The 19,527-nt window shown below is 42.2% G+C and overlaps 1 long non-coding RNA gene across 1 annotated transcript; it reads right to left on the bottom strand.

Annotated features, from left to right (window-relative positions):
• Positions 1-9,894: 9,894 nt before the first annotated feature.
• On the bottom strand, positions 9,895-12,883 carry LOC138880340 (uncharacterized). The gene is made up of 2 exons (XR_011402938.1): positions 12,226-12,883; positions 9,895-10,136 (listed from the first exon to the last, which is right to left on the bottom strand). It is a non-coding gene; the product is annotated as an uncharacterized lncRNA (long non-coding RNA).
• Positions 12,884-19,527: the final 6,644 nt, after the last annotated feature.

Raw genomic sequence — 19,527 nt, 5'->3', positions numbered from 1 at the left:
CCCCGCCACTGAACCTTCACGGATGCAATGTTCTTTGGCCTCAGCTTTCTAACCTGCTTGTCCAATATTGTCATTGGCTCCTCAACATAGGATAGATCCTTGTCCAACTGGACTGAACTGAAATCCAACACGTGTGACAGATCACCGTGATACCTCCGGAGCATCAAAACATGGAATACCGAATGAAATTCGGCCAAACTGGGTGGTAAGGAAAGCTCATAAACAACCTCCCTAACACGCCTCAATATCTCAAAAGGGCCAATAAACCTCGGACTCAGCTTCCCTTTCTTCCCAAATCTCACAACGCCCTTCATAGGCGAAACCCGAAGCAGAACCCCCTCTCCAACCATATAGGAAACATCACAAACCTTTCAGTCCGCGTAACTCTTTTGTCTAGACTGGGTTGTGCAGAGTGTATCCTGAATCACCTTAACCTTCTCCAAAGCATCCTGAACTAAGTCTGTGCCCAATAATCTGGCCTCACCCGGTTCAAACCAACCCACCGGGGATCTACACCGCCTGCTATATAAAGCCTCATACGGTGCCATCTGAATGCTGGACTGATAGCTATTGTTATAAGCAAACTCTGCCAATGGCAAGAACTGATCCCAAGACCCTCCAAACTCAATCACGCACGCACAGAGCATATCCTCAAGAATCTCAATAGTGCGCTCAGACTGTCCGTCCGTCTGAGGGTGAAATGTTGTACTCAACTCTAATCGAGTACCTTACTCATGTTGAACAGCCCTCCAGAACCGTGATGTGAACTGAGTACCTATATCTGAAATGATAGAAACCGGAATACCATGCAGACGAACAATCTCCCGGATATAAATCTCTGTCAACCGCTCCGAAGAATAAGTAGTACACACAGGAATGAAATGAGCGGACTTAGTCAACCGATCCACAATCACCCAAATAGCATCAAACTTCCTCAGAGTCCGTGGGAGCCTAACTACAAAGTCCATGGTGATCCGCTCTCACTTCCACTCCGGAATCTCTATCTGCTGAAGCAACCCACCCGGCCTCTGGTGCTCATACTTCACCTACTGACAGTTGAGGCTTCGAGCTACAAATCCAACTATATCTTTCTTCATCCGCCTCCACCAATAGTGCTGTCTCAAATCCTGATACATCTTCGCGGCACCCCGATGAATGGAATAACGCAATCTATGGTCCTCCTCCAGAATCAACTCCTGAAGCCCATCAACATTGGGTACACAAATCCGACCCAGCATCCTCAATTGAGGTGAGGCACATGCTTGATGATGAGCGTGGGTCGTGCACTATTGGGGATTGTGACTTGGTCCGTCCCGACTGATGATTATACAGCGTATTTGACTGAAACCTATTTGTCATCATTATTATTTGGGCTAAATGCCATATTTGGGCCTTGTGCCAACTATTTGAACCCTTCGGGGATTTTTAATGGTATTTTCTCACTGTTTTGACTTTATACTTGAACTCAGTCATGTTATATTTCACTGTTTTTCGTACTCAGCCATGTCTACTCTGTTTTTTAACACTTACATGATCTTTTAAACGATATTTTTGGGCTGAGAAACATGTTTTACTACTGCCCGAGTGGCTTGTGAGGATTTTTGACTAAGTAAGGCCGAGGGCCTATGTTATGAGGAAACACTGATACTGATTTGAGGTCGATGGCCTGAGATATGTACGCCACGAGGTGGCTTGATTGATATAAGATCGAGGGCCTAGTTTTGATGCCACGAGATGGCTTGATATTGCGTTTGGGCCATAAGGGGCCCCTCGAGGAGTCTGCACACCCCCAATGAGTGCGAGTACCCATTATGATGTTAGATTGAGCCCGATGGGCTGATATTGTTCTGAGAAGTTGCCCGAGGAGCGGATCCGTTGATATTGTGACCGAGGGGCGAACTTCTATTTGTTTACTTTACCTTAACTATCTGTCAATTACTTGGTTTACTTGTTGAACGAGGATTTTACTTGACTTTTCATTGGTTTACTATTTTTAAATTATTTTACTGCTTCATTATAGAATGCATTGTGCCTTACGTGTTTTCTTACTTCCAATCGTTATTTACATTTGTTACTCACTGAGTTGGAGTACTCACTTTACTCCTTGCACCATGTGTGCAGATTCAGGTGTAGCTGGTCCCGCTCCCGAGTGCTGATTCATTCCAGCTTCAGGCGGATCTTCGAGGAGTCTTTAGGTAGTTGTTGCTTTCGCAGCATGTAGCTCCTCCCTATCTCGTTCCTTTATGTCCTTAGTTCAGTATTTAAACTCTGTAGTTACATTTGAGGACTTAGTGTTGTTAGATGCTCGTGACTTGTGACACCCCGGTTAGGGCTGTGTCGGGTTGTACTTCAGCACTTATTTGCTATTATTCGCTACTTAGTATCATTAAATCATGTTTTAGACTGTTTTTATGTTGTTTAACTGTTTAAAAAGTGAATTGGGTTTAATTGGCTGTCCTTGTCTTCACGAGAGGTGCCATCACGACCGAGTTCGGGGTTAGGGTCGTGACACCTCACGGGTCAAACCCATTTTGACGGCTCTACAAACAAGAAATGAATGCACGACATCACCCTTCGTGCTTTACTCTCAATCCTCACCATGCAATCAATAATGAAAAATGTGCACATCATCACCATTCATACTTTATCACTCTTCCTCACCATATGAATATTAGAAATGTGCACGGTATCACCATCCGTGCTTTATCTCTCTTCCTAACCATATGCATCAATATAAATGTAAATGTGCACAGCATCACCCTTCGTGCTTTATCACTCTTCCTTACCATATGCATAAGTACGAATGTGCACGACATCACCCTTCGTGCTTTATCACTCTTTCCTCACCCAAACAGTAGAAAAATAATAACATCCCGGCAAGGGAATCAACAATTGAATTAAATACATCCCGACAAGGGAATCAGCTATAACCAATCTCGTCCCAACAGTTAACTTCACAAAATGAATCTCAACTTGAGTCACTACTCAACAAAGGTCAATTACAAGGAAAATACCACAAGTCTTGTTCAACATGGATAATCGTCAGTTTAGGCATGAATAGTATATAATAGGAACCACAACGATCACAATATAAGACTCACGGGAATGTTGATACCAACATATAGATACTCGTCACCACACCTATACGTCGTACACAACACTAACACGTAGCAAATAAGACACAACACCTATTCCCTCAAGCTAAGGTTAGACCAAACACTTACCTCGGATTTCATGGCCAAACTCAAGCCTCAAATACCGCTTTCCCTCTAGATTTCGCCTCCAATTCACTTGTATCTAGCCATAATTAACTTAACAATATCAATAAGCGCTAAAGAATTCAACTCCAATGCTTAATTATAGGTTTTCTATCATTTTTCCCAAAAAGTTAAAAATCGACCCCGGGCCCGCTTGGTCAAAACTCGAGGTTTGGACCAAAACCCGAATACCCATTTACCCACGAGCCCGAATATGCAATTAGTTTCGAAATCCGACCCCAAATCGAGGTCTAAATTCCAATTATACAAAAAAACCTTAATTCTACCCAAATCCCCAATTTCTACCATGAAAACCCTAGAGTTTTGGATGAAAATTGATGAAATGCAATGGGTAATTGAAAGAAAGTGGTTTAGAATCATATATCAATACTTTGGGGAAGAACTTGTCTCTTGAAAATCGCCTCTATGCCTTCTAGTTTTTGAAAATATGAAATTATGGCCTTATTCCCGTTCTGATTCTATTTTAAGTGTTGAGCGACTGTGTTCATCGCGTTCGCGTGACCACTGTCGCGTTCGCGAAGACCAGCTTTCTAAGGACTTACGCGATCTCGGGAAAGGCTGCACATTCGCGAAGGTTTAGCCCAGCCCTGCCTTCGCGTTAGCGGTAAGGGGTTCGCGTTCGCATAGGTTTTCCCTAGGTTCCCTGACCAGCCTTCCTAAAGCTACCGTTCACGGTTGACCGGTCGCATTCGCATAGAGCAATCCCCCCCACGCTCCGCGTTCGCGACCTTGGTCTCACGTTCGCGTAGTGTAAGATCCTCCGTAGCCCAGTTTCCCCTTCGCAATCGCGAGAGTGACTACACAATTGCGAAGCACAGTGCAACAGACACCAAATACAGCAACTTATGCCAGATTTTCTAAGTGTAAATAACCCGTAGCCTATCCGAAACTTACCCGAGCTCTCGGCACTCCAAATCAAACATGCACACAAACCTAAAAACATCATACGGACTTGCTCGTCCGATCAAATTGCCCAAAGAACATCTTAAACAATGAATCCGTTTATCTAAAAGGTTGACCGAAGTCAACTTAAATTCAATTTTAAAGGCAAAATTAGCATTTTTCTCAAATTTTCACATAAGGGCTTTCCGGAAGCGCGCCCGGACTGCACACGCAAATCATGGAGAAAGAGAATGAGGTATTAAAGGCTTCGGAACCCCGGATTGTATTCTAAAACAAGAGATAACCTTTTGGGTCATCACATTCTCCACCTCTAAAACAATCATTCATCCTCGAACGGACATAGAAAAGTACTTGAGTCGGTGAAAAGATGGGGATATCTGCTCCGCATATCGGACTTGGACTCCTAGGTAGCTGCCTCAAAAGGCTGACCACTCCACTGCAAAGGGAAATTCTTCGATCTCAATGGACGAACCTGCCGGTCTAGAATAGTTATCGGCTCCTCCTCATAAGTCAAGTCCTTTTCCAACTGGACAGTGCTGAAGTCTAACACGTGGGATGGATCGTTGTGATACTTCTGAAGCATGGACACATGAAATACTGGATGCACCACTGATAAACTTAGCGGCAACGCAAGTCTGTAAGCCACCTCTCCCACTCGATCAAGAATCTCATAAGGATCGATGAACCTAGGGCTTAGCTTGCCCTTCTTTCCAAATCTCATCACGCCCTTCATGGGCGACACCCGAAGCAGCACTCGCTCTCCGACCATGAATGCCGGATCACGAACCTTACAGTCGGCATAACTCTTCTGCCTAGACTAAGCTACACGAAGCCTATCCTGAATGATCTTAACTTTCTCCAAGGCATCCTGAACTAAGTCTGTACCCAACAGCCGAGCCTCTCCCGGCTCAAACCACCTAACCGGCGACCATCACTGCCTACCATATAATGCCTCATAGGGAGCCATCTGGATGCTCGATTGGTAACTGTTGTTGTAGGCAAACTCTGCTAATGGCAAGAACTGATCCCAAGAACGTCCAAAGTCAATAACACATGCTCGGAGCATATCCTCCAAAATCTGAATATTACGCTCGGACTGTCCGTCCGTCTGAGGATGAAATGCTGTGCTCAACTCAAATCGCATACCCAACTCACGTTGACTGCCCTCCAGAAATGCAAGGTAAAATATGTACCTCGATCAGAAATGATAGACACGGGCACACCATGAAGACGAACGATCTCACGAATATAAATCTCTGCCAATCGCTCAGAAGTGTAAGAAACTACTACGGGAATGAAATGCGCTGACTTGGTCAGCCTATCCACAATAACCCATATTGCATCGAACTTCCTCTAAGTCCGTGGGAGTCCAACAAAGAAGTCTATAATGATTTTCTCCCACTTCCACTTAGGAATCTCATTCTTCTTAAACAAACCACCAGGTCTCTGATGTTTGTACTTTACCTGCTGACAATTCAAACACCAAGCTACATACGCAACAATATCCTTCTTCATCCTTTTCCACTAATAATGTTGCCGCAAGTCCTGATACATCTTAGCGGCGCCCTGATGAATAGAATACCAGGAACTATGGGCCTCCTCTAGAATCAACTCACGAACTCCATCCACATTAGGCACACAAACACGACCTTGTATCTTCAAAACCTCATCATCTCCGACCGTAACCTGCTTGGCTCCTCCATGCCGCACTATGTCTCTAAGGACAAGCAAATGAGGTTCATCATACTGCCAATCTCGGATACGCTCAAATAATGAAGAACGAGCAACTGTGCAAGCTAGAACACGGTTGGGCTCAGAAACATCCAACCTTACGAACTGATTGGCTAAAGCCTGAACATCCAAAGCAAGTGGTCTCTCACCGACTGGAATATACGCAAAGTTGCCCATACTGGTTGACTTCCTACTCAAAGCATCGGCCACTACATTGACCTTCCCCGGATGATATAAGATGGTGATATCATAGTCTTTCAATAGCTCTAACCACTTCCTCTGCCTCAAATTGAGCTCTCTTTGCTTGAACAAATAGTGCAAACTCTTGTGATCTGTGAACACCTCACATGACACGCCATATAAATAATGCCTCCAAATCTTCAACGTGTGAACAATGGCTTCTAGCTCCAAATCATGAACTGGATAATTTTTCTCATAAGTCTTCAACTGCTGCAAAACATATGCAATAACCTTACCATTTTGCATCAACACAGCACCAATTCCAATACAAGATGCATCACAATATACTGTATATGGCCCTGAACCTATGGGCAATAATAACACTGGCACCGTAGTCAAAGCTATCTTGAGCTTCTGAAAGTTCACCTCACACTCATCCGACCACCTGAACTGGGCACCCTTCTGGGTCAACCTAGTCATCGGGGCTGCAATATATGAAAACCCCTCTACAAACCGACGGTAATAGCCCGCCAAACCCAAGAAACTCCAGATCTTTGTAGCTGATGTGGGTCTAGGCCAGTCCTTGACTGCCGCAATCTTCTTAGGATCCACCTGAATACCCTTTATTGATACAACGTGACCTATGAATGCTACTGAACTCAACTAAAACTCACATTTTGAGAACTTAGCATACAACTGACTATCCCTTAGAGCCTGAAGAATGACTCGAAGATGTTGTTCGTGCTCCTCCCAGCTGCGAGAATAGATCAAAATATCATCAATTAAGACAATCACGAAGGAATCCAAATAAGGCTTGAACACTTAGTTCATCAAATCCATGAAAGTTGCTAGGGCATCTATCAACCCGAATGACATCACTAAGAACTCATAATACCCGTACTGCGGAAAGCTATCTTAGGGACATCGGATGCCCTAATCATCAACTGATGGCAGCCAGACCTCAAATCAATCTTCGAAAATACCTTGGCACCCTGAAGTTGATCAAACAAATCATCAATTCTCGACAATGGATACTTTTTCTTGATGGTGACTTTGTTCAAATGCTGATAATCTATGCACATTCTCATCGACCCATCCTTCTTCTTAACAAACAAAACCGGCGCACCCCAAGGTGAGACACTAGGTCTAATAAAGCCTTTATCAAGCAGGTCTTGCAACTGCTCTTTCAATTCTTTCAACTCTGGCGGGACCATACAATACGGCAGAATAGAAATGGGTTGTGTGCCCAGAGCCAAATCAATGCAAAAGTCAATATCCCTGTCGGGTGGCATCCCCGACAGGTCTGAAGAAAATACCTCTGGAAACTCACGAACAACGGGCACAGAATCCATAAAAGGAACCTCAGCACTAGAATCACGAACATATGCCAAACAGGCCAAATATCCTTATCAATCATACGCCGAGCCTTCATATATGAGATAACCCTGCTGGTAGAATGACCAGGAGTCCCTCTCCACTCCAAATGAGGCAACCCCGGCAATGCTAAGGTCACGGTCTTAGCATGACAGTCCAATATAGCATGATAAGGGGATAATCAATCCATCCACAAAATGACATCGAAATCCACCATATCGAGAAGTAGGAGATCTATGTTAGTCTCAAGACCCCCAATAACAACCACACACGAATGATAGACATGATCTACCACAATAGAATCACCCACCGGTATACACATATACAGGACCACTCAAAGAATCACGAGGCACAACCAGATAAGGGGCAAAATAAGATCACACATAGGAATATGTCGACCCTGGATCAAATAGAACTGAAGCATCTCTACTACAAACTGAAACCGTACCTGTGATAACTACATCGGAGGCCTCAGACTCAAGTCTGGCTGGAATAGCATAACATCGGGGCTGAGCTCCACCACTCTGAACTACATCCCTAGGATGGCCTCCTACTGGTTGGCCTCCACCTCTAGCTGACTGACTGCCACCTCTAACACATCAACCCCTACCTCTAGCTGGCTGAGCGGGCGGTGGAACACCCGGTGCTGGAACCATAGCACGAGAACCCTAGTGCTGAGAACTACTCGAGACTCGAGGGCAAAACCTAGCAATGTGGCTCGTATCGCCACAAGTATAACAAGACTTCGGGTGCTGAGACTGTTGACCCTGGAACTAACCCTGATAGCTTGAATAACCACCCTGAAAACTCTGGAGCGGAGGTGCACTTTTAGGAGCTAGTGGTGCACTATAGGGCAACTGATCAGAATACTGCATATGAGAACCACAGCCACCTGGAGCACTGTTAGAAGCCTGAAGTGCTGAATGAAACGGCCTGGGAGGATGGACTCTACCAAAAGAATCCCTACCTCCAGACGAGGCACCACTGAAAGTGCTAGAATGACGAGGCCTCTTGTCAGACCCCCAACCGCTCCCCTGAGCTAGAACCATCTCAACCCGCCTAGCCACATTGGCCACATCTTGGAAAGAAATCTCGCTCCAGGTCTCCTTAGCCATCTACAGTCTAATAGGCTGAGCGAGTCCCTCAATAAACTTCCTCACCCTTTCTCTCTTTCTCTCTCAGTAGGGAGTATCAAAAGAGCATGATAAGACAAATCAATAAACCTCGTCTCATACTGGGTGACAGTCATAGAACCCTGCTGAAGCCGCTCGAACTGCCTGTGGTACTCCTCTCTCTGAGTGGCGGGAAGGAACTTCTCGAGAAATAACTGGGAGAACTGGTCCCAAGTGAGAGTTGGTGACCCAGCTGGTCTAGCCAAACAATAATCTCTCCACCATTTCTTAATGAAACGTGATGGACAAAAAGCAACAAAGTCGACCCCATTGGTCTCCACTATCCCCATGTTCCGAAGAACCTCATAACAGCTATATAAATAATCCTGGGGATCCTCTGAAGATGTACCGCCATATGTAGTAGTGAAGATCTTGGTGAACTTATCCAATCTCCACAAAGCATCTGAAGACGTAACTGATCCATCACTGATCTGAGCTACAACACCCGGTGGAGCTACCCCAACTGGCTGAGCTGTTGGAGTCTGAAACTGGAGAGCCATTTGCTCTGGAGTCCAAGTAGCAGGAGTCTATGCTCCTCCCCCAGCCTAAGAGACGGCTGGTGCCACAAAAAGTATGCATGCTTGAATGACACTCTCCATAAGGCCCACTAGATAGACCAGAGCATCCTGGAGTACTGGGGTAGCAATGAACCCCTCTAGGACCTGAGATGGGCCCGCTGGAACTGTCTGGGTCGGAACCTCAACATCAAAATCTACTTGAGGCTTCGCCGCTGGTGCTGCTGCTCTGGGCTGAGCTCTGCCCCTACCTAGGCCTCTAGCACGAACTCGGCCTCGCCCTCTGCCCCTCGTAGGAGATGCCACTGAGGGCTCGGGCTGCTGATCAGCTGATAAAGCGATACGAGTTCTCGTCATATGTGAAAGAATAGAGTAGAAGTTCAATTAGCATTGAGAAATCAACCGCACGATAGAGATGAATAGAAGTGAAATTGTTCCTAACTCCGTAGCCTCTGGGGGATAAACACAAATGTCTTTGTACCAATCCCTCAGACTCTACTAAGCTTGTCCGTGAATTGTGAGACCTAAGCAACCTAGAGCTCTGATACCAACTTGTCACGACCCAAATTTTCGCACCGTCGAGACTATGATGGAGCCAAACATTGAAGCCACTAGGCAAGCCAATATTACTGGTTATCCTTACCTTTTTCTTTTATCTTTAACAATTTACTAGATGATATAAGAAAATCAGCGGAAATCAAAATGCAGAAGAACAGAATTTAACAGTTTAACTTAGTACAATTACGAAACTATAATAAAACTCCACTCAGAACTGGTGTCACAATCTCACAGACTGTCTATGAAGACTACAAATAGTGGTCTGAACAAAAAAATACAAATCTCTCTCAGAAATAGATAAAACAGAAGGAAGCAGGATAGAAGGGGGCGCCAAGGCATACGGACATCTGCAGGACTACCTCGGGTCTCCACTACACTAAAGGCAGCAACCTCTATCTACGATCTGTCGGGTCCAGTACCATGATCTGCACAAAAAGTGCAGAGTGTAGTATCAATACAACCGACCTCATATACTAGTAAGTGTCGAGCCTATCCTCGGTGAAGTAGTGACAAGGCTATGACACGACCAACATCATAACCTATGCAGTTAAACAATATCTAACAGAATAAAAGTTATAGAATCTAACATAAATTAACGGGAAGGGGCAGCATGCTAGGGGGTATACCAGAATAAGGAAACACAGAAGTAACGGAAACGAAACAATTAAGGCACTTGAACCGATGACAGCAATTAATCACAGCAAACAGGAAATGAATACATGGCATCACCCTTCGTGCTTTTACTCTTAATCCTCACCATGCAATCAATAATGAAAAATGTGTACGGCATCACCCTTCATGCTTTATCACTCTTCCTCACCATATGAATATTAGAAATGTGCACGGCATCACCCTTCGTGCTTTATCACTCTTCCTCGCGATATGCATAAGTATGAATGTGCACGGCATCACCCTTCGTGCTTTATCACTCTTTCCTCACCCAAAAAATAGAAAAATAATAACATCCCGGCAAGGGAACCAACATTGAACTAATACATCCCGGTAAGGGAATCAGCTATAACCAATCTTGTCCCAACAGTTAACTTCACAAAATGAATCTCAACTTGAGTCAATACTCAACAAAGGTCAATTACTAGGAAAATACCACAAGTCTTGTTCAACATGGATAATCGTCAGTTTAGGCATGAATAGTATATAATAGGAACCATAACAATCACAGTATAAGACTCACGGGCATGCTCGACAGCAATGTATAGATGTCACACCTCCTTTTTACCCGAGAGGAAATATAAAAGAGTTTTTCCACTTTAAGTGACATTATTCGATATGGGATTATTTATTTTATTTTCAGAGTCGCCACTTGAAATATTTATTATGATGTCCCAAGTCACCGGTTTATTTTAAAATCTCAAATTGAGGAAATTTTGACTTTATTTAAAAGTCTGCGAAACCAAAAAACTAGATAAGGAATTCTGTTAACCCAGGAGAATGTGTTAGGCATTCCCGGGTTCCGTGGTTCTAGCACGGTTACTTAACTATTAATAATTGGCCTAGTCATCTGATTCATTACTTGTTTTAAATTTATTGTGCATTTTTAACTTTATAACCGCTTTTTTAGGATTTATGAAATTTATTTGAACGAGTCACGATGTCGTACACTTGTTTTTTTTTGTACATATTGCGAATCGCGTCACATGAAATGCACCCGCAATTCACAACATGTTTATTTTAATTAATGTTTGAAGTTATGGTTGGGTCACATGAAATGCACACCCGAATGAGAATTACATATCGTGACCATGCCACGAGAGTCGTACACATAACCACAATAAGTTATTATTATTATTAATCGTGCTTAAAGCAAGCTACGATGTTCATAGGTCATTTTCCTAAACTAATTTGAGATTATTGTGAGGCTAAGAGTTATGGACATTGTCGTGGAAGAGATGTCTGTGGCTTAGCTATTGGAATTATAAGAATCATTTATACTATGTAGTTTCCATTTTCCTCTTAAAAGTTAACGGCTAATCTAACAAATGAATACACTAATTTTGATAACTATGTAAACTCAAAGGAAAACAATGTACTTATTCAACAATCTTTTATAAAAAAGAAAGAAAACTTAAAGCAAAAAAACATTTGTCATTGAGCAGCTACAACACATGTAAACCATATCGTGTGATGTTTCAGTTTTTGACAATAATTGCTTAATGAATGCAAAAATCCTTCAATAGCATTTTTAGTAATCAACTTTGACATTGCATCTAGATTAGGATTAAGAATCTGCAGTATGCATCCACCAATTCTTTCAAGTTCTATGTGATTATCTTTGCAGTAAGCTAGCATATCAGACTCGTGAAACTCTACTCTATCATCATATATTGGTTCCATTATCAATGGCAACAGTTCCCTTATTTCTTGTCAAATAATAGAAGCCAAAGATACTAACTAACCAAAGATAGGAAAATACTTAATGTGAACTAAACACAGTGATGCAAAATCATAATCCACACAGAAAGACAGTATCAAAATGCTAGCAAACAGAAAGCTGACCATTAAATGAACAGAAGCTTTGAAATTTGTTTAAATATTGAATTTCTCTGAATACATCGAGGAAGTGAGTACCGATATAACTCAAACACTACCCGAGTCACCAACTAAACGGAAAACTCGAACCGGGGGACCTCGACAAACTCGGAGCTCACCGGAAAATATGGCAAAAACAGAGACAAAGCACCGGGCTACCAGAAAGGCAATAAGGTCACTGGCGAAGGTTGTGACTCCGGCCAAAATGTACGACAATAGTATGTGGCTGCCGGAAATGTTATTTCTCGGCCAAAAACCAAAAAACTCGGCCAAATCTAGTATTTACTCCATGAAAGAACCAAAATGAAAAAATAAGGAGATGAGGGAGAGAGGAAATGAGGCAGAAAGACCTCCGGCATCAGAGTTGCATCTCCGGTGACTATGGGATTTCGATGTTCGACGCAGGTGATAAAAACGGTGGCTATGGGATTTCGATGTTCGACGCAGGTGATAAAAACGGTGGCTATGGATGTGGTCGACAGTCATGAGTTTAATGTGTTATGGAGCTAATGGAGCTATGGAGGAAAAGAAAATCAAAGAAGAAGATAATTTCACACCTTTTTTTTCTTTTTGGAATCTGGATGAGGAAGACAACTTATGCGGCGCTAGCGATTTTTGCTTTTACTCCCCCTCACTGCGTGCTCTCTCTTTGTGATATATATCTCTTAAAGAAAAAGACCAAAACGTGTGGGACCCCATGGAATCAAATGCCAGCCCCAAAAATTGTAGTGGGTACAGACAATGACAAAAAAAAGAAAGATTGAATATGTGCAAAGGAACGTGCACTATTACGGACATTGGGAGAATATTTTTGTGATGAGGTGTAAAAGGTTAAATGGTGCTATGATAAATATAATAAAAATAATGAAAAATACTATACATACTAATGCTAACTATTAGTAATATGTTACCTAAAATCAGCCCAAAAAAAAAAGAAACAAACAAAATATAAACAACTATTCAATGTTAAAAAAAATAAAAGTAAAAATTGCCAAGAACATTTAAATGCCAATCAGCCACTACTATTTGTTATAACCAAAGAAAAATATTTTCCATTTCTTATCTTCACGTTTGCAGCTACCGTTCTTTCTTTTTCTAATTTCTTATTTTTCTTCTTTTCTTCTAAAGATAAAATTCCAAAATACTAATTATCTAAATAATAAGAGAAATAAGATAAAAATCTAAATACTACTCAATATTTACTAAATACGTGCAACTTAAAATCACACTAAACCAAGTAAAAAAATATTTTTTTAAAAATTTTCTTTTTATCTTTTGTAAGAAAAATATAAAACTAACTAGACAAAATATCAATAAACTAAAACAGAGGAAATATTTTTGTAGTTTTTAATTTTTAAGATAAAATAAAGCCTAAAAAAGTTCAAAATAGTCAAAATAGTATTGTTAGACCTAAAACTAATATCTAGGCACTAAAAGGTATAAAGTTTCGGGGAGGGTAAAAATTACATGTGTACAGCTGCCCCTCTTTGTCTGGAAAGGCGAAGAGTTTTCAGACAAATAACGACGACACAGGTTTTTTGACCCGACCCTTATTTAGGAGACCAAAAACTAAGAGAAAGAAGAATGTGACCGAGCCCCAGTATCTGAGCTGCCTACATATCCTTGGCCATAAAGGAATCAGGTCACGTGTAGTTCAGACGTGAATGAAGTTGTTAGAGATAGCTATGTAATTGTCCCACATTGGAATAGGAGTAGTATCCTCTTTGTATAGAGTAGCTATAAATAGCACCTCTTGTATTGCATCACACACAATATATCAATATATATCATATTTTTCTCCCGTGCCTTCTCACATGGTATCAGAGCTATCGTGAGAGATTTATCGCTGTGCATAAATTCCAGCAATTTCGGGAAGTAAAATCAGTCACTGGAACCCTTTTTTTTCCGGCGACTTTCAAAGTTGTTTTGCGTCTGCTTTGTCTCGGTCAGTGTTGTGCACAAAATACAACACTACCACAAGAGTAGTCACTGTCCGGCAACCAAATCCCAATGAAAATCTCCGGCGGTACTGTAGCTATCCAAAGAAAATTTTCCGGCGAAGTTCCAACGTTACGTGGGCCACCTTCCGGCCATTTTTTGGCGACGACTCTTCAGGACAGATTGTTTCCCTTGCAATTCCGAGCCTACCCATCCAGGTTACACCAAATTCCGACCACTTTTTTATTTTTTCGGCGTGAATAGTGATTTCAAAAAAATGGACTTCCGGCCATTTTTTTAAAAAGTTCCTTCAGAACAGTTGGGTCTTCTGGTAATTTCGATCCTACCCCTACTGTTTTTATTTCATTCCGACCACTTTGAATATTTTCCGGCTGCAACAGTAACTTTCCAACTGCTACAGTAGTTTCCTATTTTGGTTCAGTGTTCCTTACTCTATTTTCAGTGGATTACAGTTGATTATTTCTCTTATTTGGTAATAATTTACAAGATGTCTTTGGGAATTGATGTTTTTGGGTCTAAAAGCATGAGTTCTGGAAACTCTAATGTTATGATTACCTCGGAACCTTTAATGGGAGGTTCAAACTACTTAGCTTGGGCTTCATCTGTCGAGTTGTGGTGTAAAGGTCAAGGTGTGCAAGATCATCTGATTAAACAGTCTAGCGAAGGAGATGAAAAGGCGATAGCGCTTTGGGCAAAAATTGATGCTCAATTATGTAGCATCTTGTGGCGTTCTATTGATTCTAAGTTGATGCCTTTGTTTCGGCCATTCCAGACATGTTATTTGGTTTGGGCAAAGGCTCGTACGTTATACACTAATGATATATCTCGCTTCTATGATGTGATATCACGGATGACAAACTTAAAGAAGCAAGAATTAGATATGTCTACTTACTTGGGTTAGGTACAGGCAGTCATGGAGGAATTTGAGACATTGATGCCAGTTTCTGCTAGTGTGTCAAAACAACAAGAGCAGCGACAGAAAATGTTTCTAGTTCTTACACTCGCTGGACTTCCTCATGATCTTGATTCAGTACGAGACCAGATTTTGGCGAGTCCGACTGTCCCTACAGTTGATGAATTATTCTCTCGATTACTTCGCCTTGCTGCAGCACCAAGTCACCCAGTGATTTCATCACAGATACTTGATTCCTCTGTTCTTGCATCCCAGACAGTGGATGTTCGGGCATCTCAAGCTATGGAGAATAGACGAGGAGGCGGTCGTTTTGGGAGATCTAGACCCAAGTGTTCTTATTGTCACAAACTTGGACACACTCGCGAAATGTGTTATTCCTTAAATGGTCGTCCACCCAAAAATGTCTACGTTGCTCAGAGCGAGACAACAGGTAACCAGGGTTTTTCTGTATCTAAAGAAGAATATAATGAGCTCCTTCAGTATCGAGCAAGTAAGCAAACATCTCCACAAGTAGCCTCAGTTGCCCAGACTGACACTCCTATTGCTGGTAATTCTTTTGCTTGTGTTTCCCAGTCTAGTACTCTTGGACCATGGGTCATGGACTCAGGCGCTTCTGATCATATCTCTGGTAATAAATCACTTTTGTCGAATATTGTATATTCACAGTCTCTTCCTACTGTTACTTTAGCCAATGGATGTCAAACTAAGGCACAAGGAGTTGGACAAGCCAACCCATTGTCTTCTATCACCCTAGATTCCGTTCTTTATGTTCCTGGTTGTCCTTTTAGTCTTGCATCTGTTAGTCGTTTGACTCGTGCCCTCAATTGTGGTATATATTTTATTGATGATTCTTTTATTATGCAGGACCGCAGTACGGGACGGACAATTGGTACAGGTCGTGAATCAGAAGGTCTTTACTACCTTAACTCGCTCAGTCCTTCCACAACATGTCTAGTTACAGATCCTCCAGATCTAATCCACAGACGTTTAGGACATCCGAGTTTATCCAAACTTCAAAAGATGGTGCCTAGTTTATCCAGTTTGTCTAGATTAGATTGTGAGTCGTGTCAGCTTGGGAAACATACCCGAGCTTCCTTTACGCGTAGTGTTGAGAGTCATGCAGAGTCTGTTTTCTCCTTGGTTCATTCTGATATATGGGGTCCTAGTAGAGTCAGTTCAACCTTGGGATTTCGTTATTTTGTTAGCTTTATTGATGATTACTCAAGATGTACTTGGCTTTTCTTAATGAAAGATCGTTCTGAGTTATTCTCTATATTCCAGAGTTTTTGTGCTGAAATCAAAAACCAATTTGGTGTCTCTATCCGCATTTTTCGCAGTGATAATGCCTTAGAATATGTATCTTCTCAGTTTCAGCAGTTTATGTCTTCTCATGGAATTATTCATCAGACATCTTGTCCTTATACCCCTCAGCAAAATGGGGTTGCAGAAAGAAAGAATAGGCACCTTATTGAGACTGCTCGCACACTTCTAATTGAGTCTCGTGTTCCGCTGCGTTTTTGGGGCGATGCAGTTCTCACAGCTTGTTATTTGATTAATAGGATGCCTTCATCTCCCATCAAGGGTCAGATTCCACATTCAATATTGTTTCCCCAGTCAGCCTTATACCCTCTTCCACCTCGGGTTTTTGGGAGCACATGTTTTGTTCATAACTTAGCCCCGGGGAAAGATAAGTTAGCTCCTCGTGCTCTCAAGTGTGTCTTCCTTGGTTATTCTCGTGTTCAGAAGGGATATCGTTGTTATTCACCTGATCTTCATAGGTACCTTATGTCAGCTGACGTCACATTTTTCGAGTCTAAACCTTTCTTCACAACTGATGTCACTTCTGCTGACCACCATGACATATCTGAGGTCTTACCTATACCGACTTTTGAGGAGTTTAGTAATCCTCCTCCACCTTCAACCACAGAGGTTTCACCCATACCAACTTTTGAGGAGTCCAGTGTTATCCCTCCTAGTTCCCCAGCCACAAGAACACCACTCTTGACTTATCATCGTCGTTCGCGTCCTACATCAGGCCCATCTGGTTCTCGTCCTGCACCTGACACGGCTCCTACTGCGGATCCTGCTCCTAGTACACCAATTGCACTTCGAAAAGGTATACGGACCACACTAAACCCTAATCCTCATTATGCTGGTTTGAGTTATCATCGTCTGTCATCTCCCTATTATGCTTTTATATCTTCATTGTCCTCGGTTTCCATCCCTAAGTCTACAGGTGAAGCATTGTCTCATCCAGGATGGCGACAGGCTATGAGTGACGAGATGTCTACTTTACATACAAGTGGTACATGGGAGCTTGTTCCTCTTCCTTTAGGTAAATCTACCGTTGGTTGTCGTTGGGTTTATGCAGTCAAAGTTGGTCCCGATGGCCAGATTGATCAACTTAAGGCACGACTTGTTGCCAAAGGATACACTCAAATATTTGGGATAGATTACAGTGATACCTTCTCTCCAGTGGCTAAAGTGGCATCAGTTCGCCTTTTTCTATCCATGGCTGCAGTTCGTCATTGGCCCCTCTATCAGTTGGACATTAAGAATGCCTTTCTTCATGGTGATCTTGAGGATGAGGTTTATATGGAGCAACCACCTGGTTTTATTGCTCAGGGGGAGTCTCGTGGCCTTGTATGTCGCTTGCGTCGGTCACTTTATGGTCTAAAGCAGTCTCCTCGAGCCTGGTTTGGTAAGTTCAGCACGGTTATCCAGGAGTTTGGCATGACTCGTAGTGAAGCTGATCACTCTGTGTTTTATTGCCACTCTGCTTCAAGTCTATGTATTTATCTGGTAGTCTATGTTGATGATATTGTTATTACGGGCAATGATCAGGATGGTATTACTAATCTGAAGCAGCATCTCTTCCAGCACTTTCAAACTAAGGATCTAGGCAGATTGAAGTACTTTCTAGGTATTGAGGTTGCTCAATCTAGCTCAGGTATTGTTATTTCTCAAAGGAAATATGTGTTAGACATTCTTGAGGAAACAGGGATGACAGGTTGCAGACCTGTTGACACGCCGATGGATCCGAATTCTAAACTTCTGCCTGGACAGGGGGAGCCGCTTAGCGATCCTACAAGTTATAGGCGGTTGATTGGTAAATTTAATTATCTCACAGTGACTAGGCCCGACATTTCTTATCCTGTGAGTATTGTAAGTCAGTTTATGAATTCTCCCTATGATAGTCATTGGGATGCAGTTGCCGCATTATCCGGTATATAAAATCGGCTCCAGGTAAAGGATTACTGTTTGAGGATCGAGGTCATGAGCAGATCGTTGGGTACTCGAATGCTGATTGGGCAGGATCACCTTTTGATAGACGTTCTACGTCTGGATATTGTGTTTTAGTAGGAGGAAATTTGGTGTCCTGGAAAAGTAAGAAACAGAATGTAGTTGCTCGGTCTAGTGCAGAAGCAGAATACCGAGCAATGGCTATGGCAACATGTGAACTAGTCTGGACCAAACAATTGCTCAAGGAGTTGAAATTTGGTGAAATCAGTCGGATGGAACTTGTGTGCGATAATCAAGCTGCACTTCATATTGCATCAAATCCGGTGTTTCATGAGAGAACTAAACACATTGAGATTGATTGTCACTTCGTCAGAGAAAAGATACTCTCAGGAGATATTACTACGAAGTTTGTGAGATCGAATGATCAACTTGCAGATATTTTCACCAAGTCCCTCACTAGTCCTCGCATTGATTATATATGTAACAAGTTCGGTACATATGATTTATATGCTCCGGCTTGAGGGGAAGTGTTAGAGATAGCTATGTAATTGTCCCACATTGGAATATGAGTAGTATCCCCTTTGTATAGAGTAGCTATAAATAGCACCTCTTGTATTGCATCACACACAATATATCAATATATATCATATTTTTCTCCCATGCCTTCTCACAGAAGTGATGGAGTATACCGAGGTGGAGAGCCGATTGAGGTGTCATCGAGGTTCCGGTCCGCGGTCTCATTATTACATCAGAATCAAAATCTAAAAGGACTAAACAAACCTATCAGCTATGAATTAGAAGATTCCTATGTATGAGTCTTCTGAAGCTTGATCTTGAGTCTTGGTTGGTTATTCATGCGGACTCTGATCTGAATTTTGATGCTTGTTAGCTGTAGGTGCTGGTTCTTTCCCTTTTCAACTTCTCGGATCAAGACCGGACATGTAGTATTCATGACTTCAGCCATGTCTTGAGTAGTTCACATCTTTTTCTGGTTCTGCATTCGGATTCACTTCTTTTTTTTCTTTCTCTTGTTTTCTGGATTGAGACTACTTTTGTTGGTCGTCTCGAACCCTGTGCCTCGAGGTTAAACCTTCTCAGACACCAAAACAAACAAACGAACGAAATTTTTTGCCCTAATTTACACTAGGAAAATT

This window comes from Nicotiana sylvestris, chromosome 10 (assembly GCF_000393655.2).
Source record: "Nicotiana sylvestris chromosome 10, ASM39365v2, whole genome shotgun sequence".
Classification (NCBI taxonomy): Eukaryota; Viridiplantae; Streptophyta; class Magnoliopsida; order Solanales; family Solanaceae; genus Nicotiana; species Nicotiana sylvestris.
The sequence above is the reverse complement of the archived record's forward strand: the minus strand, read 5'-3'. Positions and strand labels throughout refer to the sequence as shown.